Source organism: Diprion similis, chromosome 4 (genome assembly GCF_021155765.1).
Source record: "Diprion similis isolate iyDipSimi1 chromosome 4, iyDipSimi1.1, whole genome shotgun sequence".
Classification (NCBI taxonomy): Eukaryota; Metazoa; Arthropoda; class Insecta; order Hymenoptera; family Diprionidae; genus Diprion; species Diprion similis.
In genome coordinates this window covers 21,954,001-21,981,131 of record NC_060108.1, presented here as the reverse complement: position 1 = coordinate 21,981,131, position 27,131 = coordinate 21,954,001, and the positions used below count along the sequence as shown (strand labels likewise).

The 27,131-nt window shown below is 43.7% G+C and overlaps 1 protein-coding gene and 1 long non-coding RNA gene across 4 annotated transcripts in view; one reads left to right on the top strand and one right to left on the bottom strand.

Annotated features, from left to right (window-relative positions):
* LOC124405468 overlaps positions 1–26,767 on the bottom strand; it is a 167,474-nt gene extending 140,707 nt beyond the window's left edge. For 2 of the 3 annotated variants that reach the window (XM_046880372.1, XM_046880375.1), the window contains exon 1: positions 26,637–26,767. The gene's annotated coding sequence lies outside the window, so the exon portion shown is untranslated. The remainder of the gene's footprint in view (positions 1–26,636) is intronic. The other variant, XM_046880373.1, reaches the window with a different exon arrangement.
* LOC124405470 lies at positions 352–27,069 on the top strand. The gene is made up of 4 exons (XR_006929113.1): positions 352–363; positions 3,648–3,657; positions 5,143–5,147; positions 26,951–27,069. It is a non-coding gene; the product is annotated as an uncharacterized LOC124405470 (long non-coding RNA).
* The last annotated feature ends 62 nt before the right edge of the window (positions 27,070–27,131 follow it).

The following is a 27,131-nucleotide window of genomic DNA, read 5'->3' as shown; positions in this document are numbered from 1 at the left end:
ACGCTTTGGTGCTCCACGTTTGCATGTGTCTGCGACTTGCACGCCGAATAGAAGCTGGGGGGCAACGCAGCGACGCTACGACAGGCATGTTCGCGTAATTAAGCCACCAGGGATTTGCATACGATCCGGCGGATAGCAGTCGGTGCCGGTTGCTGCTATTCGCAATAAGAAACGTTGGGCTCGACCGTTACGCTTGGCAAGCGGTGTTAATCCGTTTTTGCGATCATCCCCTATCTCGGTGCACCCCTTAACACCCCATCCCCTCACCCTCGCCATGTCTTCGCGCCTCGACGGTGTTGTTACACGTCCGCCGAAGGTAAGACGTCTCGTGTTTATTATTTTTTACCTCGTCCTAGACGACGCGTGCCTGCACGTTTATGTTCGACGGTTAGACGCAGTCGTAGGTCATCGAGTCGTTTAAATTGATTACAAGGTTTAGACTTTCCATTCGCTTCTTGTTCACACTTTTCGTCGACGGTACAATTTTCCTCAGTGAAAAAAACAACCACCCCTGTCTTTGTCAAGTCAACGACGAACATCGCAAAACTGCACACACAAGCGGATTTTGTCGCGAAAGGTGAAACTCTTGATGCGAAAACGAAGTGGGTAGGTATTTTATGTACTTCGGTGGTGAGTGAAGGGTGCATCGCATGCACCTCGGTGAGGAATGGAGTTGAATAAAATTCATCCTGGCTTGCGGCGGAAGGGCCGTTGCAACGATGCAAGGTTGAGATAGCCGGGGTGAATCTTGGAGTAAGATAAATGTAAGTTTCGCATGCAGCGGGTTCGAGCTATAGAGCGGAACAAATTAGAAGGAAGAAAAATGGGCGGTGAGTCAGCGGGCGGTAGATAACTGTGGTTAAATTTAACCACCCCTATAATTCGGCTACACGATCCGCACTAATGGTGAGTTGACAAATCGGGAAATCGTATTCTCGAGAATCCTTAAGGCAACCGGTGGGGCAATAATTATAAAAATAATTAAAATAATTGTACCGGAAAATCTTATTTTCCAACAAATTTGCGAAGTGAGTAAAGCAACTCGCAGTCAGTCTACAGTCATACGACTGCATCCTTGCTCGACTTTACGCATCAAAAGTCCACCGTTCGTCTGTGTAACTTCCGTTTCTGTACCAGCATATCCGTCAAAGCGAACTTTTGCCTCGACGGTTAACCGCTCTGCTTCAGGAACGAAACTGTACACCATGTATTTGCAATCCTCTCTAACGTCGTCGTGAAACCTCTGCATGCAGGGTGATTTTCAATAATTCGTCTTCCCGAAGTTCCGTCAATTACAATTAGGCGTCAGCTGTTTTATACCACTGCCAATTTTCCCACCTCAATCCAGTCCTGCGGTGAAAAACGTCCATGGATCGATAAGGGAGATTTAGAGATAGATCGAGGGAGCTAAAGTCTGAAATTGGGAAGGAAGGGGACCGAGCGAAGGGCAGTGCAGGTATCAGGAAGGTACCGAGGTATTACGGAGGGAATTGCACCGGGGTTTCGGAGGGCAAGAGGAGGGCGGCCTAATTCGATCCTATTCCGTTGGCTTCCCCGTGCAGTAAGGGTGGCCTGAAACTGGAAAGAACAAATCGCGTTTGTAGCAGAGAAGAGGCGAGCGGCCGTTGAGCTCGGAAGAACAGCGCGGCGAAGGTACGAATTGCGAAACGTTTCCGACGGTGTTGGAATTCCAGAGAAATCAACGTCTGGCATTAACCTGACGGGGTGGGGGGGGGGGGGTGGGGGGGGGGGGGGGGGGAAGAAACTTGCAGCGATCGCCAGGAAGCCGCCGTCTGTTCTTCTCCGAGGCTCCCGTAACTGCCTTGGGTCACGCAAACCCTGTTTCGGTTTCCATCCTGGTTTAGGGCTCGAAGGGATGGTCTTATTTCTTGGAGGATAAGACCCCTCCTCCTCCATTCAGTGCCTTCCCCGCCATACTCGAGTTCCTGCAATTAGTTAATCGGATTCGCCTGCCGCGCACTCGTTACCCGCAATTTTTCTTTCTCTTTATTTCGGATGGTTAGTTTGTAACGAACATTTGAATCCCAATCAAAACGTTCTGCCGCTGATCGCGGTAATCGTGCGCGTATAACTAAAGCCTTGATGAATTTTCAACGTTGATTGATTTTTCGACGTGTAACTGGCGCCAGAATACATCCCTCCGATTCTACACTGCTCATTTTTTTCTCCCCCATCCAGGGTAAATACATCAGCAGCCCACGACAACACCCCGCAGGGTATAAAGTACCTACTCCGAACGTGTTCCGTTGGGGTGTGCGCGATTCCGTGAATCCGGATCACTGTCGGGAGTTATTTGTACGATTTCAAGTACCACCGAGACTAATTCGGCTATGCGAACGACAGCCGGATCGAATTGCTTGAAAACGAATTCTTTCGAATATATTCACCTTCACCCTTCGGGACCACCTCGCCACCCGAAACACATTCGATTATTCAAATCGGACGAATTTCACTCGAGCCCTGCTTAAAATGTCACTCGAAATCCATTCATATACTAGTACCATTAGGCCTGATTTTACTTAGCGACAAATCTTATGTTCGTATATTTGTCGAACTTCGTTTCGACGTACCGGCGTCATTGATGGATGGTTATAGTCAACGAAATAATAGTTTTCGCGATGGTTCGAAGCTTAACTAGGTACTGTGCGATTTCTGTCTCTCTTGCTCCGACATTGTTTAGAACATAGAATCTTCCGACTATCAACATCGCAAAAATAGTTCCAGATATCAGATTTATTTTCGTTGTTGGTCTGATAATCATGTCTGATATCGATAGCTGACAAGTGTTATAATATATTTCTAATATAATTAACTTCAATCGAATTCTCAACGATTCTCCATTTCTTTCACTGAGTGCAGATTATTTTGCTCGTTGAATAAACCGATCAAAAACCGTCGAGACCGAGGCCATCAACCGAAGTACTTTGAATCGGTGCAAAAAAAGAGGGAAAAAAATTGCAATTTTTTTCTCTAGCGAATCGTAAAGAGGATCAACGCAAGTGTCGAGTGTATCGGAGGACAGGACGACCTCCGAAGCAGGCGGTAAAGGTCAGGCCTGACCTACAGACCGCAATAAAAATATAACATACAGAGATGTTTCAACCCCGTTCACGTAGCATAAAATGCAGTATATCAAACGCGACGTAATGCTTCACCCGTAAATAACATGACACATGTTCGAAGAAGGGATAGGGAGCCAGATATCGTGCTCGCGGTAAATCTGGACTCCGATCGATCGATCCCTCGACTGCACCTCGACCCGACCAACCGGAGGCAGCAGGAATCGTGCCGCCTGCATTCTGCAGGATTATTACTCGGAAACCGTACCAAATTCGTGTTCACAGTTCTGCACTGTTCTTGCATTCTGCGTTTGACCAAAAAGGACTCGTTCAAGTTGCCGGTTCATTCTGGATTTTACCCGAAAATTATCGTCACACTTCTACGTGATTCGTAATTCTTGTTATCAGCTTGTATTTATGTGACACTTTGCGAATACTGACTTGGAGATAAAGCATTCCGTCAACAACCCCATTTTCTCCCCTAATCGAGGGTGCCATGGATTCAGATCGCAAATGCGTGCAGACCTTTTTCTAAAGTATACATAAAATTATTTCCGGAGGGTGGAGTCGACCGATCGTTAAGAGGTTGAGAGATGCAATTTGGTGAGCGATAGGAGCGAAATGAGTGAGTCTTTCTGACAGCTGTAAAAATTTTACATCGTACAGTTACACGGGCTGTAAAAACGAGCGAGGTCTCCGAGGTTGGACCCGCGTTTTTATACTACCAAGAAGACAAAATATCGTAAAACCAAAAGAGATCCTCGGCTTAATCTCATACCGTTGCGCGAACAGTCGAGCAAAATTATTGCCAATTATTCGCGCAGTAATCGTCGAAGATTGACCGTCTAATTCACATGCCTAGAGGCGAGGACCAAAAACGGTCATCGTTATCAAATCGAAATCCCGGATTTCTCCAGCCACTCGCGATGATTTCACATTTAACGAGAATTCACGCGTGCAACACGCGATTGCAATAAGCAAGCGAAACCGGAGCTCCTTGTTTATTTACAGACTACATCCGGCTCCCGTGTGATATCCGCATCCAGCCCCGATTCCTGGGGATTCTGACGCCGTTGGCATTCCCTCCCGCATGCATTACTTACCCCCCCCCCCCCCCCCCCCCCCCCTCTCGCGCGTTCTCTACCTACTCTCGGGGATGTAATATGATAATACAGTAGGATGTCGCGCCTCGTTCACTCCACACACGGAATCCTCGAGTAGACTCTAGTCTGCATGGACTAGACATCCCGTTCATGGATTACACTGCTCGTTGTATACTCGTATGTGTATATAACGCTGCGTTGCGTTCAGTTGCGTTACGTTACACGCTCCTTGCCTGCGTCAGGATGTACCGGGGGGGCTTCATACGTGTCCGTTTACCTATCTTTCAAACTAACTTTCATAACTCCTGCCTTACTATCCACTTACCAAAGAACATTGTACTTACTGTCAAAACTTTCCCACGCTCAAGTTTTACGCCCTAATTAGAACCCCATCCCGGTAACGTTCGGCTTGGATCATTTTGAAGCATCGATCTACGCTCTGTAGCGCGTTGTATTATGCTAGGAATATAGTTGAGAGGCAGAATATCTGAATATTCGGGACCAAGAACACTCGAAGATCGATAGATCTGCTTGCGAGAATAACAACAATGATATTTATGATATAAGACAAGAAGATGAAACTGGGATGCTATCTTCTTTGAAAAGTAAATTATATACACGGTCATCATCCCTTATTCTGTACTGAGGATTCGCAAATACGTATGGTTATAATAATCGTCATATTTGTTGGATGCTTCCCAAAGATTGCTGTTTCAATGCGCATTCAGCGGTCATTGGGGGTGGAGGAAGAAGACCGCGGTCTCTGAGGGGGAGGCATTTTTATGCCCACCATTATCCGTGATCTTAATCAAGCGAACGATTCTCCGTTGACCGTTGACTTCGTCTCGTCTCAGGAAAGATTCGCGAAAGAATCTATTGGACTTGGAGAAACAGAGTCCGCAACGCCACGTCGGGTCGAAATTCCTCGTCTCAGAACAGGGGAGCATGAAGTGTCGGAGGGTGCGTTTCATGGCCGGGACGCCGAAGACTCACCACGGGGGTTTCAATATCCCGCGGGAATATCCAGCCAGCAGGGAATCGCGAAAGTTTACGTCACTCAATGCACTTCCACGTCTTTTCGTACAAAGTCCATGCGCAGGCTGTACTTTTATAAGGAGAGAATTGTTACCCGGTAATTTTCACATGTAGGTTTCAAACTTGCTGCAGCTGCGCGGATCGTGCTTGGAATAAATCCGAGTTTAGATATGCTCTGCATATGCTCGAAGGGGGGTTTTGAAGGAGGGATTAAAATCTGTATAAAATTTCTTTCCATGGTTACGATTTTTACGTATGTTGGAATTCCATTCGCAAACTGATTGGAACCGAGGAAAAAAGAGAGGCTCAAAAATCAGGAGAATCCATGTGGCCAATTTGCGATATGAATAACAGCCGAGTCGACACCGGGGCGAAGGGAAAACTGACGGAGGATGAAGAGGACGAAGAAACTAACGGACGACTCAAAAGGCGAAACAAGGAGGCTCTGCGGAATTGAATAAAACATGGGAACGACAACGGTACGTGGCCGAAGGGACTTTTTACCCAATCTTACGGAATTTCCGGTACACCCGTGGGACAAACTAGTATTGCATTTTAAAGCCACTTCGTTTTCATAATAGTTTTCATCAAATTTACGATTCTATTCTATCCGTGAAAATTTAGGAGTTTGTGTTGAATGTAGTCCAGTACTTCCTTCTTTCCTTTCTTCCGTCTTTGCGAGTCCGAAGAGAGAGAAACAAATGCCAGCAGTTTCGAAAGCAGTTACACAATGCTTTAACGGTGTCAAGTTTGTCTATTAACTATCGATTTCTCACGAGTCTCGTGGCTCTCTGGAAGAACTATAATAAAGCATTTATCTTCCGACGTAGTATAACAACTTCAGCTGGAGCAGCAACTTCTTCCACCTCTCAATTCCGAACTCGGTAGACGAATTATTTTTCTTCTTTAGCACTTCGCGCGTTCCCTGGCACGGAAACTTTAATTGTACCCTGCCTGCGATAGCAAACTTGTCCATCAGTTTGTTTTATATTTGGAAACCTTGTAAGGGTTGCAAGGAAACTTGCAAACGATGAACTCCGATTTACCATCTGTCGTAGTTCATAAACGGTTACTGGTTAGCTGGGGAATGAACAAGCCGTGCAATAATGAAAACTTCTTATCGAAACTAACCGCATAAATCGTACGACTTTTAGCAGACAAATAAGTAAGCAATTGCACGAATCCGGCGAAATATTGTACAATCCTTGTTTCACAGACCCAACAATAGCTATTCATGTTCAAGCAGCGCGCGTGTTTAGATTCAATGACGGTCCTACCTTCAGGAAATACAATATCCCAATCGTCGTCGAGCACGATTCGGTTTTTCCGATTGCCGGAATTTCATCACACCATCAGTGTCTAGGCGAGTCCTTCTTTCGCCGTCTATAGCCCCTTGTTTCATCATAAATGAATTCCAAACGTCTACGCGGGATCCACAGGTTTCCACCAAAATCGGGACACCGTCTTTGCGTGACGTGCATCCCAAACGCGGTAGAAACCTGCTTCGGTTCGATTTTGAAATGGAAAAATATCATCGATCATCGAATATACCAAGAAACTCGCTCGCGCTTGCGAATCCAAAAGTCGAAAAAAAAACCTCGACTTTTCCAACAAATTTGTTCCGCCCGTGTTACCGCGTGTCAAAAATACTCACCCATAAATGACAGCTGGATTGGGATACGTACACGTATACCTAGGGGTTAACCGATCTGATTACAAAGTAGATCAGTCGTCGGACCGCACGATCGGCGGTCAGTTGGGCGGGTCAGGAGGGTCACGAACCGGGCAACCAAACGCTGTTCAAGACGTGTTAATGTCTCGCACCGCCTGCGAGAAGCACGTGATGCTCAGGGGCGGTTTAACCCCGACCCCGGTTCGCAACCCCGGCGTTATCGATGCTTGCCGGGTCAAAATACTCTCGCGCCTTCCGTCAGACACGCGTGTCCGCAGGTATATCGACGCGCTATCGCGAGGGGTAGACACGCCAGCGTCTACAGGCTACCCTTCGACGAGCTTGCGATAGTCAAGTCTGATTTATGGATTCCGCGCTGACATTTTTCCAGAGTTTTGTTTACACGAGGTCGACGGGCGTGGCGAGCAGGCATCCACGGCTGTCTCGTTAAAAATCATTACACGATCGGTATGTGCACGGCACGTGAAACACACCGCGCTGCTTTAAGCACAAAAATAAACAGAGGATCCCTCCGATCGTTATTTACACTCAACCCGTTACCGTTCGGCCATGGCTACTGCATTTCGCATCAATTAATTAGCCCTGTCACTCGCCATTAATGCTCGTCAGCTGCCATGCTACCGCCTGTATTACCCTGCTATGACGGTCGCCCTAATGCGCCCTGGATTCTAATGATCATTGGATTTTGAACAGTCCCAGTTACACTCGGAAGCATCATCGTTACACGTATTGCCGAATCACAAATTCGGCTGGTAATAATGTGTGTTGTGTGTACAGAGTCACTAGTTTGGGAATCCAACAATCTATGTCATCGAAATGGTATCTAAATGTTTTCAGTATTGCTAAAAATTACTAGAAACGATTTCAAATCTATTACTCCTACTACTACTACTACTACTCCCGATTGTTGCGGAAGCTTTTTTCACCCTTAACACGTGAACCATTCATCGTACGGAGCATTTGAAGTGCTTCAGTAATGTCTAGAACGAACGAACGAACGAACGGAGCAGGTTGAAGCGATAAATCAATTAATACTTGGTTATCGGTTGGAATAGTACGGTCGGTAGTGTACGCGGTTGGAAACGAGTGAGAAGTAAAGTTGTGTTTTCATTTACGAGGTGAAAAATAATAGGCAACGAGTCAAGCTTTGCCCACGCTGAGTATAGATATTAGATCATTTCTATTTATATATTCCTACTCGGATGTCTTCTGAGTGTATAAAACGATCCTCGTGCCACTTTTCGCGACTCGGAATGAAAAGAGGTTGGTATATTTGATTTTTGTTTGTTTATTTATTTATTTTTATTTCCATTCCCTTTTTTTCTCCATTTTTTTAACAGCAATGATAGATAACGACGCGGTGACGGTGAGTCGAGTGTTTTGTGAAAAGAGAAGCTGAGGCCTGCGGACGAAAATGTAATAATTTAAGAAACGCCTGATGGTTTCTTTCGGCCCCATCGAGTCGCGTCGGTCTTTTACTTTCTTGGATGAAAAATGTGTTGAGCGGAAAAGAAGAGGTGAAAACGACCTTTCGACCTGGGGATGTACGCGACGGGTCACGCAAGCCTGCTGCATGGCTGGGTTACGGCCGGCGCGAAGCCTTCTTTGCATAATCTTGTTTCCTTAGGCGACAACTTCTCGGTTTACTCTGTGCAGGCGCGAAACAAACTATTGAATCAAAAGTTTCAATGGGGACAATTGTTTGGGGAGGGAAAGAAACACACAGGATCTACAGGACGTCGCTTCGTCCACTTGTATCATCCACATCGTCGTATGCTTCGAGCATACAAAATGCGTACGACGAGTGAAATTTTGAATGTTGATGAAACGATAGATTAATGTTGCAGCTTTATTTAACTAAAAAAAATAGCTATAATCGTACAAAATAGTCACTAGTGCATCGTTTTCTTGTAATTTCAACAATATCTATTTGTCTGAAATTTTCTAGGAACTATGATGTTGAAAAAAAAATTTCTCCATGTAGGTTAACCGAAAATAAGCGAGAGCGAAAAATGAATATGTATGTATTTATTTATTTATTTATTATATCGTTAAATCTCACTCGTCATCTCGACAAAAATTAAGCAGAAGAAAAGAAGAAGGAGGTAAAAAACGAAAATTATATTTAGCCGGCAAAAATTCGAGGTCAATCCGGAGGGTAGCGTGCCGTGGAAATACAAACAGACAGACAAATAGACGTGCGTGTCGCTTCGTACGCGTCGTTTTAGTTTCGGTTTGCCAAACTGGCCAATAAATTATCCACCTTTGCTTTTTTCTTTCTTTTTCTTTTTTTTTTTTCCTCCGTCCCCGCCAAGACGGAAGCACAACGACGTCTACATACCATCTACTATAAAATAATATGGGAAGCGAACTTGTCGCTGTATTTTCAGACGACAACTGTCCGCAGCTGTCACCCATCACAGAGGAAAGAGATACTTGTCTCAAGTGGTTACGTACAGACCCTGCTATCATATATATATTCAAGTAAATAGACAGAAAATCCACGATATTTTTATAAAAAAAAAAAGTTTTTCGGGTGAATCCATATATTTCATAATTTTATTGCTTCAATATGATAATTATAATAAATTATATCGATTAATAAATACTAAAATAATATATATCGACAACGTTTTACGTGATTTATGAAAAAGTTATCTCTAGTGTTACTGTTTTCTCTAATTATGTTTCGACGCACGACGTTGAACAATGGGAAGTGTTTCCGGTACTGGTCTTCTTTCGCAGGGTTTCGATTTGCCGGTGTTCCACAGGATCGATAGTGAAAATAAAAGCAAAAAAAAAAAACTAAACTAAATAAATAAAAATAAAAGAAAGAAGAAAGGTGAAAAAATAGGAAACTGTAAACGTCGGCGATATGATGAGGCCGCGCACGGGGCTTGTGGCGTTGATTTACGCCAAAACAGGGGTCGTTTATTATCGAGAGCACGTTGCATGTGTGAAATTGGAAACGTAGACTGCGCCTGAAAATTTATCCCCCTCACACAGCCGTGACCCCTCGAATGCTGCACGGTGGCAGAGCGTGTACCTGCTGCATCGCGGTATAAACTATATACCTAGCTCTGGGAGGGGGTGAAAGGAAGTCGAGAGGAACGAGCGGATTAGCGCAAGCTTTCGTTGAACTCGATGTATGCATGTAAGCTCGTTGTTCTGAGCTCGCGCGCTCGATTTTCATGTATATCAATTTGCAACTCGTACGTACGCGTGGTGCAAGCACTTGCATCGTTATGCATAGCCCGATTTTCTCTTCGCATCTTTGTCAATATTTTCGCTTACTTTAGATCATCGACTTTCCGCTGTCATTGAAAATTTGAAATATTTTTGTCGTTAAAAATAAGAATCAGAGGTAATCGCGCCCTCGATGATGATTACAAAAGAAAAGTTTGAAGCTTCGCGAAGGTCCGCAAGCTCGACGATTCCTGTGAGCTTGCAGAATTACCGTGTACCTAGCAGAGGGAAGTACAAAGCGTATATTTCGCGCCTGCACGCGCCGCGCCGCTAGTTGTAACCCGCAGCAATCTCTCCACCCCATTTCCGTGTCTAAACGCCTAACTACCGCGTTAAAGTAATGATTATAGTTTTAATTGTTGTACGCCAAGTGGGCGTCGAGGATGCAGGGCGAGAGAGAGTGAGAAACGTTCTCGACAGCCTGCCAGAGACCTGAAAGTCGTTGTAGAAGCTGAATCTGTAAACCGAGTCGGAGGCCGTTGGATTTGATACGAGTGATGCGAAAGTCGCGAGAAATTCAGGATCACGTAGCAAATTAATGAAACTATTTTTTGTAATATCTGAAACTCGAAGAATTGAGTGGGTTTCAATTACTGTGACGAAGGAAGAAATCCGCCACCCCCTCCCCCCCCCCCCCCCCCCCTCCTCCCTCAGACAGCAGGTAAAATGCATTTTGAATGAGGACAGGCAGCCGTCCTTTCAGATCTTATCGAATTTTATTCCGAATGACGGTGACGTGCGTCTCGACGTTTCAGGATTGTCCGATGAATTTTTCATCCCTTTTCCTAACGAACGATCAGCGATGCGGATGAAAGACGAGGAACTAATTGCTTCCGATTGAACAAACGTGTTGCTGTCACCTAACGGAGACAACGAGTGTGCTTTCATTAATTATTGCCGAAAATCTCTGAATTTCTCGGAAAAGGCATCAGTTTTGAGATAAAAAAAAAAAAAAAAGGAAAGAAAAAAAGGGGTGTTTCAATCAAACAAAATTGTGACGAAGTAGTTGCATTTTATAGAGTGATTACGAGAAATAACTTGACAAATTAATTTTGCTTTAATTGCGTGATTTCTCATGACTTATAAGATTGCATATATGATTTTGAATATTACGAAGCGATTCCTGTTATCCTAAATAGTTTTTCAGGACTAACAATTATTACTTCAATGATTGCTAGTGCAGAATTTTATTTTAATATTATTGATTTCACTGTGATTACTGAGATTAGGAAATTTTTTCGAAAAACGTTGATACCTCAATCGTTTCGGTGAATCACCCTTTAGTAAGAAGCTTTTTTTTATGTAGAATAAAATGATTTTAATACTCGCGGTGAAGTGTTTTGAAATTTTTTTTGTCACTTATATGTGATTGCTTGAGTTTTGACAGAGCTGCGGAGACTTGATAAAAAATAAATTGAGGAACAGGCAGTGAAACGAATTCTAAAAAGCGAAATTAACTCGAGGAAGCACTTCAAATCAAACCATCTAATTCAAAGCAAATCTACTGAATATACGTATAATATGTATATACGTACATCCGTTGTTCATCTTCAGCTGTTGTTCGCTTTAAGAATTAGCTAGAAGTAGAAACGAAAGGAAAAACAAACAACGAATGTCTGTGAAAATGTTTGAAAAATCAAAGACTCGATTAACTAAAAGCAAAGAGGATCGATTCGCATGTGAGTTTACACGCTGCACCAGCAGGTGTATATGTACACGTATAAAATAAACAAAGCTGAAGATGGAAGGATAAGAAGCCGCGAATATACGTGAGAATCAATAAATCGCTAATACAACAGAGGCGCATTGCTATTATTGTTATTACTCAACCTAGCCACGTGCAGACACTTGTCTCGGCTCTGTATTATACGCGATCGTTACAACCGCATGCGCGGAATATTCTGCATCGGAAATGCAGTGAAAACCGTGGTGTGAGTGAATGAAAGAAAAGTGGAGCAAATAAAATATAAAAAATTAAGGGGAACAAGGAGAATAAAAGAGCAGAAAAAATTTTTCCCTTATCCAGTGGTAAATCTTTTACGCACTGGCTGGTGGTACATACCTGTAATATAGAGGGTACAATAAGGGTTCTATCTTGAGGTACGCTTATGTCTCGTTTATGTACGTATCATACACACTTCTATAATAGTTATATATGTGTTGTATCAGTATATACGTGTAGCCATAAGGCAGGAAGTATACGAGAATATGATTTGCATAGGCATTAAAAAGGCAATTAAAACCGCACCCCGTCTCTCGGGTAAGTGTCGTTACTTTTATTCCTCGAGTCGTAACTCGCGCACACCTTTGAAACACCGTCTGGTTGGTTCCCTACCCTCGTGTCGGCTCTTCCGACGCTTTTCTGCTCGCCACCTGCAACCTTTTTCTTCTTCGTCTATTTTGAATTACGTTTTACGGGGCCTAACGTGTTTCAGGGGGTGTTGGTTTGGTCGTCGAGGAAAATAATCCGCGTGAATCTGCAAGCGTTTGTCCGGTGGTACCGCCCGGCTATCTTCATCTCTTACCTTTTTCAGGGGCGACCTCGAAGTTGAAATCGCCCTGCTCCTATCTCTACACCGCAATCTGGCGTTTGCTCGCCTGGGATCATATTTTATGTTTGAAAAACGCGCGATCTTTGAAAAAAGCAGAAAATTGAATGGATAGATAATCGTTGAACAAGCAGATAACTTAAAACCTCTGTCTACGTTCGAGCTTTGCGCTAGTGATTGAAATTATCTGCAGCAAAATGAAAAGGGGGGACGTTGAAGACGTTCGTCAAGTTACCACCGACGGAATCATCCACATTCGATCAATTATTTCCAATTAAACCCAGCGACTGCAATAGTATGTAACTTCTAATCAGCAATTAGGACTGTGCAGCAGATGATGGCGTGCAACTCTATAATGGAACATTAAGTGATTGACCGCCGACGTTGTCGGACACGCCTTCGTCAGTCACGCCACTCCGCCGTGTAATATGCCTACAGCACCTCTCCGTGATGGTTGTAATTTTACGGATGAGTCTAGCCGGAAGACTAAAAGTACAAAAAGTTGCGAAAATTACGTAGGCTGTAAACGCCGTAATAACATGACACGTCGTCGGTAATAATCGCAAGTATAATTCTAATTTTTACCGAAAACGCATGACGAGTCTTCTCCATTTGTATCGTGTTTGCAGAGTCAAATGTGTTGGTTGTTGATCGGCTACATCGCGCATTCCCCGGACAATATCTTACGATCGAATAAGGAGCCTGCATTAACCCTCCGGGGTGGGAGGGAGGGTGTTGAGTTGTTCGATACTGCAGCTATACGCTTGATTTTCCAGCGATATAGTATGGCTGGATGAACGTTGCAGGATTTCAAGAAACTTGATTAACTTTCGAAGAAAATTTCCACCGTGAAACGATCGCCTGGCGTCGGTGCCCGAGGGATGCAGCGAGCAGCAGGTTAATTAGATCGTGTTTGCGTGCACGCGTGTTGTTGGGTATTTACTGCCACAGATAATGTCTGTGTCAAGATTTTCCCATGTACATACGACTATTGATTATAAGCCAAGTTCTCGGAGGCTTCCGTTTACACATCCAAGCGGCCAATTCCACCTCGGCTAAAGACGAGTCTCGTATCATGTATTTTCCCGTGGAAACTGACAAGCCTAATGCTTTTGGGTAATTAGAATTTTGCATTATCATACAGCCGATGTTCGTGGAAGAAGTCTGGCCGAGGGAACCGGTGAGATGGGGATCGAGAATGTCGCAGGAAATATTGAATTTAAAATGATCTTAACGGGTGTTCCGACGTTGACTGAAAAACGTGGAGGAGCGGCGAGATCGCGTGTCTGGAAAAACTTTGGGGACGGCAATGTTGTCGTACTTCCCATAATTAGTGAAAAAGTAACAAATCGACTCGGTGGCGTTGGCAAAAAGAAAGAAACTTGGGCTCCGTGCGATGTGGGGGTGAAGAGCTAATTTGAATTTGTCTCAGAAGTCGCAACAATAAAAATAAATCATTGTTATTACCGAACCGAGTCATTATGGGGGAAGATTTTAGCGTTACTTTATGCAAAGGGGGTGGGGGGGGGGCGGTAATAATTCAAGTTCGCAACGGGGGCGGGACGGGGCGGAAGGAACTCGAGGGTGAGTGAAAAGAGAGGCCATGCATACATCACGCACTCTATGCTCACCGTGTGTAGTAATAAGAAGAGAGATGAGGAGAAGGACGACTAATTTCGAACAACGTCTGATGAAAAGTTCCGGGTCACCGGGGGAAAGTAATTGGAGGAAAATTATAATGGTAAATAAAGAAAGTCTTTCGTAATTAAATTACCTACTTCCGTGAACCCAGGTCTCGTGTAGGTATACAGTTCACTAGATCAAAAAGCACTGCGCACGGACCGGGGAACTAACTTCTAGCAGCTCCCGTTAGCAATAAACTCTTGCACCCTGCAAGAAGAACTCGCGGGTCCCGTCGTAGAATTTCAGAGGTATTTACTACCGAGGTCAGAACTCCGTTACCTACGTTATATTCAGCAAATGAAAAGTGCCCTGCAGATAGGTATGTATGTACATATATACATACGCACGTATATCATGAAATTAACTGAAAGGGGTGGGAATAGAAAAACATTTTGCGAAAGTCTAGGGGCGTGAATAATTTGCGTTTTCATCTCTCTGTTTCCATGTTTCGCATTTACGTCACGCAATTTTCTTATAACAGATTTGCATTCGAGTTTTCCTCCTCTAACAAAAGACCATTTTTTCCAGCAGCATTGAGGAATTCACGAATCACTGTAAAATTTCAGACCCCACCCACCAAAACTCGAGGAAATTGTCACCCGCACGTCCTTACGTGACTTGTCACAAGCAGGAAACGCGGTTATTTGTTAATATTCTCTTCCGGGCGAGGGGTGGAGGGCGGGGAATTCGGCGGGTGTCCTTGAACAGGAGCGTCTCGTCTCTAAGCAGGGGGTTGAAACGTATGGTTAGTTCGCGTGTGTAAAAGCGGCAGCCAGGCAGGCAGGCAGGCAGGCAAAGAGAGGCGGGAGAGAATCCCTCGCCTGCAGGCCTCACTCGCTCATGGCGTCTTGGTATCTCCTCGGATCTACGCGGTGGTTGTCCCCCATGAATCACACCCCTATCTTCAGATAGAATATACGGTAAGCGTATTTACAACGGCACGCCACGACCAACCCTTGCTCAGGAGGGGTATAATACACCTGCAGAGCCGCCTGGCCCCCGAGTATAAGGCAATCTTTTCGATCAACCTGTTTGTTTAATGCCTATGTAAATATGCCCTATTAATTAACTTGCTAGTAACGTGTATTTCGGCTATTAATTCGCTAAATCGCTCCCATGATCCAGACGCTGGATAATAAATATTTCCCCATTTTCATTTTATTTTTCTCTTTCCTCCTCCACCAGCACTTTCTCTATTCTATTTTGCCCGTCGTTTTCATCCCTCATGTCACACTTTCTCTTTCTCCAACAGCATCCGGGCCGCTTGGCTCCATCTATAGTTTGATCGATGGTCTGTCACGTTTACTACATGCTACGCGGAAATAGTAGATGCGAATTAAAGAATTGGCGTGTATTTAATTGTCTTCGAACTTCTCGCTTAGCTTCATATTAAATCGTCTTTTCCATCTTTGTCACTTCTCACGAACATTATACGTACTTATATTAGCTTTTTAGCGGGTGCGTTTTTTTTTCTTTCCGTCGAATTCACACGTTATTGAATTGAAGAAATTATTCTTTCAAGCAGATAATAAAAGTTTGAGGAGGTGAAAATTTCGCCGTTCTGGAAAACTTTTTTTCCTTATAAAGTTTTTTCTATATATATATATACCTTGTTTTTTCAGCGTACTGTGAAGAAATTTTTCAATCGATACGGAATTGAATTTTTATTCGCCGGATGACGTCAGTTAAAATCTTGTAACAATATTCGCAAAATACTTGCCTATCGTTTATATTGTTATTTCGACCTGTTAAATTTCGGCAAGGTAAGACTAGGTTCAGGATATTCTTCCCGGTAGTGAGTAAACATTCCAAACATAGTTGGAGCAGTTTTCTTTCACGTCAGAAACGAAGCAGGTTCAAAGATTAAGATTAATCGTGCTTGTCAAATCCGAACGAATAAAACGTTCCTCCGCTTTTTTGTTACAGAAATACCTGGCGAGTAAAGGTATACTTATACTTACATGTATAATATATAGATTTTGTCTCGGGCAAAAACTCCTAAAAATATATCTGTATAATGTATATATATTTATAAGAGAAGTAAAATTCCAGGCATAGCCGTAAATGAATACAAACTACCGGTAATACGAAAGTCGGTGCTGAATTTCCATGTAAATATGATGCATGGAGCTTTTAAGTCACGCCCTAAATAAAACGGAAAGGCCTGAATACAAACGGGGGTGCAAAGAAGGAGAAGGAAATAAAGGCCGGTACGGAACTCGCGTAAGCGTCTGCAGCGAGGCCGATCTTACGTGTGTTACGTAAAGCGAAATTATACGTATCACGTGGCGTTCGAAGCTTCTTAGAAGAATTTAAAAGCGGAACGAGGAGCCACGGAGTCGGGCTAACCGAGGTGATTATACGCTCTTCTGATTATGTACCAGAAGCCCTGAAAATAATATTATCTTAGCTTTTTGCAAGCTTCAAGTCCGGCTCTCTCCTTCCATTTCGTCTAAGAATATCACCGACAAAATATACAAGGTACCTACAACTTATCCCCAGGACATTAACACCTATCGTGATTATCGAGTCCCAATTTTGTTTATATATTTTTTAAAATATTTATAAACAGGTGTTTACTTTACCGATGTTTTGCCACCCGAATGCGTCTCGGTTGTTTACAATTGTTGCGAAATTCATGATGTGAATAGCGGAAGAAATGGATAATAGACAAATTGTTTAACCGATAATTTTATTCTTTCAACTCTGAATAGTGCCAACGGACTTTCCACCTATAGCAAAATTGAAACTCGGACTATCAATTTCTAACAGAAAACTCGTTTCGGTAGGTTTAACAATTATTGACGTTCGCTATTGGCCACAAAACAAGCTCGATAATGCGCCCGCTAATGACTGTACGCGAATCCGCTTTACAGGCGGATAAACCGACCGATCGACCAATCCGATAGAGTAATGAGACGTTAATTGTTGATCGTTACAATTTCCCGGTAACCTATGAATTTTCTCTATTATAAATTCAACGCTGCTGGTTTGTGGGGATGCTGCAGTCACGCGCGAGTTTGCTGTGAGCGGTTTTAACACGTTTGTTTACTGTTAAAATTCGATATTACACTAGATTCAACGTGATCTGATACCTATCCGTATAACTGCACAATTTACGCAGTAAAAATAACATGATTTTTTTTGTTTATCTTCATATTCCGAACATTTTTCCCCAATGCTCATTGTTGCAACGATATTCGGCGCTTCCGAAAATGCCTAGAAAAAGTTAGCAATTTTGCACATGCGATATATTCACAGTGAAAACAGTGAATACCGATTCGGACTTCTTGAGCTTGATTTTCCGTCTTTTGAGCTTTGATCTGTTGTGTATCATGTGGTTCAATTAGGAAACTTTGCCAAGTGACTAACCACCGTCAAACATACTCTTTTAGCCGGATGCAGGCATCTGCAATTCACGTATACCTTTAGTTTTGCCTTGCGGTCTACTAAACGCTAAATCGTTGCTATGAGGCGTTGATTAGTTACCGAGAACGTGAGATTCCGCGGTTATCAAGTATTGGGTTAAAATAACAGCGCTAAATTCTTTTATCGTCGAAAAAATAGTCAAAGTACGTCATCTGAGCTAAACACAAAAGCGATAAGTGTCTGAAATGATATAAAAGTTTTTGCCATATACTATTTCATAATTTTGTTGATCTTTGGTGTAAACATTCATTTATACCTACTCGCTCTCAAATACAGCGCAATTATCGTACGATATTAATATAAATCTAAAATAGATGTGGCGAAATAGATGGTCTGAAGCATCACGTGTTCCGATCCATCGATGACGAGATCCAATTTGCCCGAACTTCTTTGTCTTTCGTTTATTTTTGTCATGCTTATTTTCCTCGTTTTTCCAACTCTAAATCAAACATCGTTATGTCTTTGTTGTGCCTTCTATTTCACCATGACCTCGTCAAAGAATCCAAACTGTTTGGAAAACTTTTTTTCGTCTTTGAGTATCGACGACAGACTCCAACCGTATCCGAAAATGTCGTTGTTGAGAGAATTCTAAATTTGACTTTTTATTCAATAATGAAGAGCTGGAAAGTGTATTGAAAAATAATTATTTAATACATACGACTACTGTATCTTCATCGATATACGAACCTATAAATGTATTAAATGTTGACTTTTTGATATTGTTAGATTTCATTAATCAAGGCTTATGAGTTTCCAAATTGAGCGAAAGCTCCAACGGCAGGTTACTGTCTAAAGTTGCCTGAGCTGTTTGTTTTCAAAGGAAATTTCTTGTACATACAAAAATGGCTAACGATCGTTCGCCTGGCGATGAGAATTCTGGGAAAAGGCTCGACGTTGGATCAAGATCAAAGTTTGGCGAGCCCAAAGACGTCCTAAAATTGTTCACCGACTCTCCAACGTGCGTGTCACTAATCGTGAGCAAGGTGTAGTTTACATCTAATTCAGAGCCCCTCGAATTAAAAAAACAATTCGGTGCAACGAGCAAAGTGGTATTCCTATGGCAAAGGATTTCTCTATCACTATTATTATAGTGCTAAAGTCGAATTAGCTTAGGGCCTCAATTTGTCGCGCTAATACGAGTGGATGCGTTGCGAGCTGAATGGTAGGTGTAAAAAAATGCAGCAAGTCAAAAGTCCGATAGAGTGTAATCGAAGCGGAAAGCTGTGTGAAAGTGCACTTCACAATGGTAAAACGGAAGTGGGCGAATGGCAGCCTCTACACTGCGCTACGTTGCTGCAAGGAAAACTCTTTGCGTGAAATCTCAGTATTTGATACTGAAAATGAGAAGCTCAAGAGTCGAGTCGAGGTACATTATACGGTATGGAGGAAAGTTTCCAGTCTAACTTCGAAGTCGGATGTAGGCATTCAACGAACGCGAGTCCCGTTCGGATCGTGGACCGTTCCAGGAAAAATGACTACTTCGGTTTCGGTTTCTTGGGAATAATCGCGATTCATCCTCGAGAGGGATGAAGTTTTATATATAACTGATAATTCTCGTGTGTCTTGAATTTGAACCACGAATAACGAACTGGTTCATTTTACACGCTCCTTCGTCCTCTGGGGGCCCCTAAATCGGCACCTCAGGACGATTCGGGGTATCGAATGGTCCAGACATAAGTCTTGCTCGTCTATGATGCGGATCGAAAGATCGAGTCCCCGGAGGCATCGCCGATTTCTGACGCTCCTAGGCCATACGGTGGAGTCTCAATTACCCGAACGCTTCGTTAAAACAGCTGGAAAGGCTCGTGTTCCAAGGGAGGGGGGTGAAAAAGGACATCAGATTTCCCCGAGCGTAAAGATACATGGAAATACGACGTAGAATCCACTCGATCTTGGTTCGAGAAAACGTTCTTTACTCAAAAACCAACAGCAATAAAATGACATTTTTCATAGCGGCCTCAAGTTTGGAATCAACGAAGCAAAAGGTAGTTTCGCGGTCTAATTATATTCATTTCGGTTTACCGTTTGATAACAGCTATACAATTGACGTCGCGATGCCCGGCTATCGGAGTCGGGAAAATTATCAACTATTGTTTTGGACGGGTAATAAATTTGGCCGATAGTCCGAGAATAATTTGGGTTGGTGGTTACCGTATCGGTAGAGAAATATTTAACAGAATTAGAACAGCCCACGCTGACGTTGAACGAGGTTAATACATGCCTACTCGATTGTTGGTTTGAATTGTTGTTGCTATGAAAACCATTTCCACGGATTTGGATTGCGCACCGGTTGCACCGGCTGCAGCAAGGCCTGCATACATTGTAATGCAGATCATTGGCTTATAAATTATACAGAGAAAATAATTCCCGGTGCATCGAGCGTAATCAGCGCTGATACTCGCCACTGCAATTCCTATTCGTGAAGGGGTAAAGTTTTCAACTTTGCTTCGCACTTAACCATGGTTGTAATTAATTTCACCATTTTCTCGTCTCTCATTTTCAGATAAAAAAAGGAAAAAAAGGTATAAATATGACAAAATTCCTCGATTCCATGGATGTTAGATCGACGATGCTGAGTCCTCGTCAACTCAATAATACCGAACTGCCGAAAATATCGCAACAATACCTGCGGCAGAGGCGTGTAAAATCGTGCATACACGTGGTACATGCATTACTCGCCGTAATTTCCCACCGCCTAATTCTACGTTCAAGTTAACCTGATATTAATGGAGAATTTCGGTTTATCCAGCCGCATTCGGATTTCGGCATTTCCACGTTACACGCTTGCGTAACGAACAAGAATGCCAATTCTCTCCGCGTCTTTTTAAACTGTCAAAATTACATTGACTTGATCAATTACACCTCGTGTACTCGTATATATATATATACGATATATATCCAAGCTTACATGATATATATATATATATATATATATATATATATATATATATATATATATATACGAGTAACGGCTCGTCACCAAAAATTAAATTGAGTATAAGGTAGCCACGTTGTGCAGGTCGCGTTAAATTGCCGGCACGGATCACGTTTCCATGGGGGATTTACCCCGATCATATATGTATATATATTTTCACGATGGAATTTTTAATCCCGACGAATGGGGGAGGGAGGGAGGGAGGGAAGGAGGGAGGGGTTATTGAACCGTACGCTTCGCTGCAACGGGCTTCTACGGCTGCCCCCCGAGAAGTGCATCATGCACAAGGGATACGTTACTCGCGTATGACGTAGAGCGGATTAAACGACACGCGAGTCTGCAGCGCTGCGCTTTGCCTCGTTCTTTCGAGTAATCCAAGCTTACATGATATGCAGCGTAGAACGTCGATTTCGGTTCATCGCGAAATATTTCCCGTCTCAATTCGGCGGGTCCATTTTTTCCACTACACTAGGAATTCGAGACCTTTTTTTAACGAACCCGATCGTCTCGTCTTCCAACCCCGCGCGCGTGAAATGGTCTTCCAGATTTGGGCTTCTTTTTCTTTCATCGTCTTTAGGTACTCGGTTCTTATATTCATTTTTTTCTCCCTGAAGGCAGGAGGGTAGCTCCGCGGGATTGTGATAGGGGATGATTTGACGGTATGAGGAAAGAAACAGGGGAAGTAAAAAGAAGGGTGACACTCGCTTGAAATCCATTTGTACGCATCAAGCGTCGCGCGTCTGACTTTATACGCGCCTATACTACTCGTCTCGCGATTTTCTCTCGGCATTGTTTTCATCCTTATAACAACTGCACATGATTCGAGTCGTCGATGCTAACGTGGAAACTACGTGTATTTTTTTGAAACGAGATGCGTTTCGACGGTTTTTCAATTCCGTAACTCATCCGTGTGCGTGACATTTTTTTCTATAATAGTAATAAATTTTCAAAGCTAACTGATAATCTCGATGCTTGAAATCGCAAACGAAATTATTACCGGTATTTAACGATAAGAACCTTGTTTCGACTCTGCAGGAAAAAAAAGTCACGGATCTAATCGCCGATCGTTAAGGAAACTATTGCAATCGTATTACCTTCGAGGAGGAGGTTCTTCGTTGCTGGTATATAACGAACCTCGAGTGCCCATTACTTGTCCATATTACTTTGTTAGAGAGCCATAGAATTACTTTTACTCAGAAAAATCAAGTCCCGTGAATACCATCAGTCGTCTTCATCTGCTTACCATTATTCGCTCGTGTTAGAGGAAAACTCGAAGGCCGAGTGTCGTCGGTTTTTCTTCTCACTATCTCGGTCGGTCGGTTTCCCGCATTATTTATCTTCATCTCTCTCTTCTTTGTCTATGCATTTTTCTCTTCTTCAAAACATTACGAGGTAAGAGGTTACGAACTCCACCTTGTTGTACATATCGAAACACTATAGTTACGAAAACGGGAAGAGAAACAGTCTCCGAGGCGTGTGTAGATGGCTTGCGAAAGTTGCAGGGTTTGCAACAACCGCGCAGAACCAAGTCAAATAATTGCACCTAAATAAGGCATTAGCAAATTAGCCGGAGTTGCTTTGCCTCGCCTCGTAGCTCCGGAACACTGACAATGAGAGAATGGTTTCTCTCTCTCTCTCTCTCCCTCTCCTTGCCAACTGACCACGGTCCTCTGGACCTGCATCTACCCCGAAGGACCCCGGCCATATCCCTGGGGAAGGAACGGTCCGAATTGCCTCTCCGGCAGTCAATTTACGAACAATCCCGCCTTTCTCTCCGACGTGCATCATGTCTCCGACGTCCTTCTTCATTCCGCCGTCTGTTCAGTGGGTACCCGGAGGATTTCACCCTCTGCACTATACATGCGGACCATTCTTTGATACATAACGCATGCGACTGGGCGAAGATTCGCTTTTGCGACTCGGACGAGACCTTCTTCCTTCAATAATAAATCGAAGGTGGGATATGCGATGCAAATGGATTGTTCCGGGCTGGCTGCACGCTGATTAGCAAGTCGCATGTACGAGTCGAGCTTGCAGAGATGCAAGTCAGGCTTCGGTTCGCCTATCGCGACGCGATGAGAACCCGGTGGACGAGGTTCTCGGGTGTCGTGTGTTACCACCAGATACCGCAACTCCGGGGCACATAACTCATACTCAGCCAGGACAGCGTTGCCACTTGCCTGCTTCAGGAGCCAATCCGGCGGGATTTCAGCTGCGATTCGCCTCCACGCGTATAGAGCGATAGCGAAAATACTCGAGTGATTGGCTAGATCTTCTGGCGAACCGTTTGTAAAAGCCTGTTATCGTCTCTCGATACGTTTTCCTGCACCCACGGGGAAGGGGTGCGTTCTTCGTGTACCACTCGAGACACTCTGATCGTTGTCGACTGAAGCAACAGACTTTTAGATACTATTTTCATACTAAATAGTAATATCTATTCGCTCGTAGGATACGTTGGAAATATTCTCTCCGATATTACGACGCTGGGTTCTCGATATCTCGAGAACACTTAACCAAACGGTGTGTCTTCCACCCTCAACCCTGACATTCCTGCCCCAGTCGCTACTCGTGGCTCGACGTTGTCTCACCCTTCTTCGCGATAATTCTTGTGTCTACAAAACCGGGACGAGAGGGAAGACGTGTATCGGTGTTCCTGTTAGTCAGCCGGAAAGTCGAGTACCTTTGTCGTATTCTATGTTAGTGGTGGCAGAAATATTTGTGTCTCTAACTTGTTTTGACCCGGGAATAGGATTTTGGAAATGTAAATTATCCCCCCATGAATTCCGAGGTGCGATGCAAGGACTCACCGGACTACCGGGAATAAAACCAATCCCACTTGCAAAATGCATCGAAGGTCTTACCAGTCGATGGTATATAAGAGGAGAACTTTTTCACTCATTCGTTTCGCGAAGTGGCGAACTATCGGAAAAGGTCGCTCGCAGATTAGACTGAATTTTATGTCCCACATCCTTTCCTCGAATTTATTCATGATCCTGAGAACGGCGCGTCAGCTCACTCGGGGTAAATTCAACCCCTCGGAATTATCGAAGATCGTTAATCTTCCATTTCGCGATATGCTCTTGGGTTACGTGTATATATTATACACCTTTTCCTGTCATTTTTGTCTCAAAGGCAAAATCAAAAAATCAATTTTCTCAAACGAATTAGTATTCTTCGTTGATTACGTCCCGCGATCCTCGCCCACGCAATACATCTATCTGAGCAGTTACTTAAATTCAGAATTCTCTACATATCCGTCGCTCTGGGCGCTCGATTATGTCGAATACGTACGTGACGCGGAAACCTGCGTCGGACTTTCCTCTTCCCTCCAGGCACGATAGAATACTCGACTGAATAATGCGCGGTTCGATGTCCCAGTTGAATATCACAGCGATAATCCAATTGCGAATGAGAATTAGCGGGTGAAGTTATCGTACGATTCGCCGTCGCTTGACTTTTATTACAATTAGTTACCGGGTGAACGATGTAGCCTGATCAACGTCGGCGAAAGCCTACAACGCGTCTCATTTACCCAGGAACAATTTTTTTCATCCCTTAATCACCTCGGATTTTACACCACCTTAACTTGATATTGAGTGGGAGGGTGACTGAAATTGGAATAGCTGTAATAACAATTACGAAGTGGCCGCGGGGCGATCTTTTTAATGAGAACAGCTTCGTCAAGACGTGCGGTGAACGCACCTGGCGCGCCTTAATTTTTTCCCTAATTGGCTCGATGCTCTCGACAGGAATATGACAAGCTCAACTAACCTCCTATAGGATATTACTTGTCCCTTTCTCTTCCTCCTCCTCTTCACCAAAGATTATGGTTTATCGATAATGCAAAGACACGGAGTAAAGTGCGTTTTAATTTTGCAATCTATAAACTCGTAACAGAAATTAATGAATTCATTTGCTCTCTCTCGCCTGCGATTAATGAATTCATTCGGTCCACGTTAATCTCACTCTCATAAATACCACAAAACGTGTTATACTTGCACAATTCATCATAGATGAATAATTCGACACATCGTTCGAAGAGAATATTCTTTCCCGGTTTTAATGAACGTTTTAAAAAGTTTATGTATTACATCCAAGCTACGCGCAGCTCTAACTTGTAGCGCTAACGATCGTCGCGTCCCCTTCATAATTGAAAACTGACTTGGGATATTCGTGACATCGCATAGTTGGCGAATTGACTTGAAGCCAGGAGCTTCCTTCCGGTAAATTCTTTAAATACAACCCCTCGTTAAGGAACAAAAAGTAGAACAAAATTAATCCGAGACGGCGAAGGGCTCTGATTCCGCTTCTATATCCTATGGCGTGCCTTTCGTCGAGAAGACGGGTTGCCTGCAGTGGCCGCATAGCCACATTCCACGAGGCTCTTAAGGCGAGAGCTTTAGACACCCTGAATCCACCCCTGGCTTCCACATACCACAATTGCGGTGGTCATTCCACGTGGGCAAGGCTGCCGGCCCGGAATTTTGATAGAAAATACTCCATGTTGCAAGGAGTTTAATTATTATCAGAGAAGAAGCCCAGGTGCGTCCGATATTTCTTGTCGAGGTAGAAAAGGCAAGAGAAAAAACGCGGAAAATCGTCCAGTTCAGCTGATCGTTCCTCGTAATTACAGAACGCATATATGCAAGCCACTCCAGACGCTTCAACGCTCGGTTCCATTGGCACCTGATCGATGGAGGCGGGGGTCGTTTGACTGCACGTTCGTCAAAAGCCCGACCGGATGGTTCAAAGCTCGTGGTGTAATTACGCGACGCCGTTGATCGGCTGCACTTTGCCAACTTTTCACCGTCCTGCGAACTTAATTAATGCTATTTGGGGGTGTGATCGGTGAAATAACTTCGCTCGTTGCCGCGGATTTTACACCTCGATCTTGCAGAGACCACCCGATATATTCTGCGTCTGACCCAACCGTCGAGTCCTTCTACTGCAGCCATCGCGAGTCGGTGATTATTTGGTTTTCCTGTCTCTCCTCTGATTTCGCTGAAGATCGATTTGACGGCGAAGGGGAATCCTCGAAGTACATACTTGTGCGAGCTGGTTTGTCACCGCGATGGAGATCGGGGGCGATAAAATCGGCTCGTTTACCGTCACGTGCGTGCGTTGTATATACTGCGAGGCCGAAAAGTCTGTCTGTCAGTCTGCCTGCGTGCGTGCGTGCGTGCGTGCGTGATGAATATAAGAATATAAATAATTAATTCACGGCTCTCCTGCACGTTTACGTAAGCATAGCGTGAACGATCGATTTTTCATCTACATTTCTCGTAGAGCTAATGGAATCAGGCATGTCATCAATCTATAATACCTCCAATTTTGGTCGGATGTCGAACGTATCTATCGCGCTGTAATGTAAATCGGTGATTTAGAATCTTCGGTGACTCGGCCGTAACGAAATGCGATATAAATTTTTAAACAAGCATATTCCCATCAGCGATTACTAATTGAATCGAGCGACACGTTATTTACCGCCATTACCAATGATGAAACCCACATTATGATAATTAACGCAGGCTAGTTCGTACACGTACGGTGGTAAGTAAATGACCCTGCATTTTCGTAATTAGCCGCACGCACTGCTCGTCGCGGGTACCCACCTATAATATGTTATACATATATAGATCCAGGTACACATGATGTGAGGGAAATTTTCATTAGGGGGTAATGTAATCGGCTGTAATATACTGTTTACTCTGTCAACGAGTTTCGAGCTTCAGCGTGACCCAGCGACGCGGTTGTAAACAAGTTCAAAATTCACCACGGTTAATGGATAATTAACCGAGAAAGTTATGATTCTTGCCTCTGTGTTATTTTTTAAACATCATCACGGTGAGGACTCTAAGTCCGTAATTATTATAGCTTACTCACCGATTAAATTCCTCGGCAGATCTTTCCCCGTCTCACGTGTTCAAATATCAATTTATATTTATATGTGTGTAGAACTCTTGATATGCAATAATTTTTTTCTTTTTTTTTTCTTCACTGAATTTATATACAGATACAATAACAACGATCAGGTGATTCCTGTTCTCTTTACTTTACTTCCTCTCTCTCTCTCTCTCTCTCTCTCTCAATATTTTAACTATACTTTCTTTTTGTGTGTCATTTACTGCACGCTTACTGAAATTAAGAGAGAAGGAAGAAAGTATTCGATGGGGTGAATTCACCCCGGTCGGCACCAGCGTTCAACCGGACCGATATCCTTACCGATACCTCGGGCGCGTAATTCGGAAACTCGCGTGCGACGGTCGGAGGCGCGTCTTTGCGACGGAGTTCGACGGTCAGTGGCGTCGCGACGGCTAACGGGCGCAGACTGACTCGACGCCGGACGTCCCGACGCACCGTTGAGGGCGCTCGCCTTTT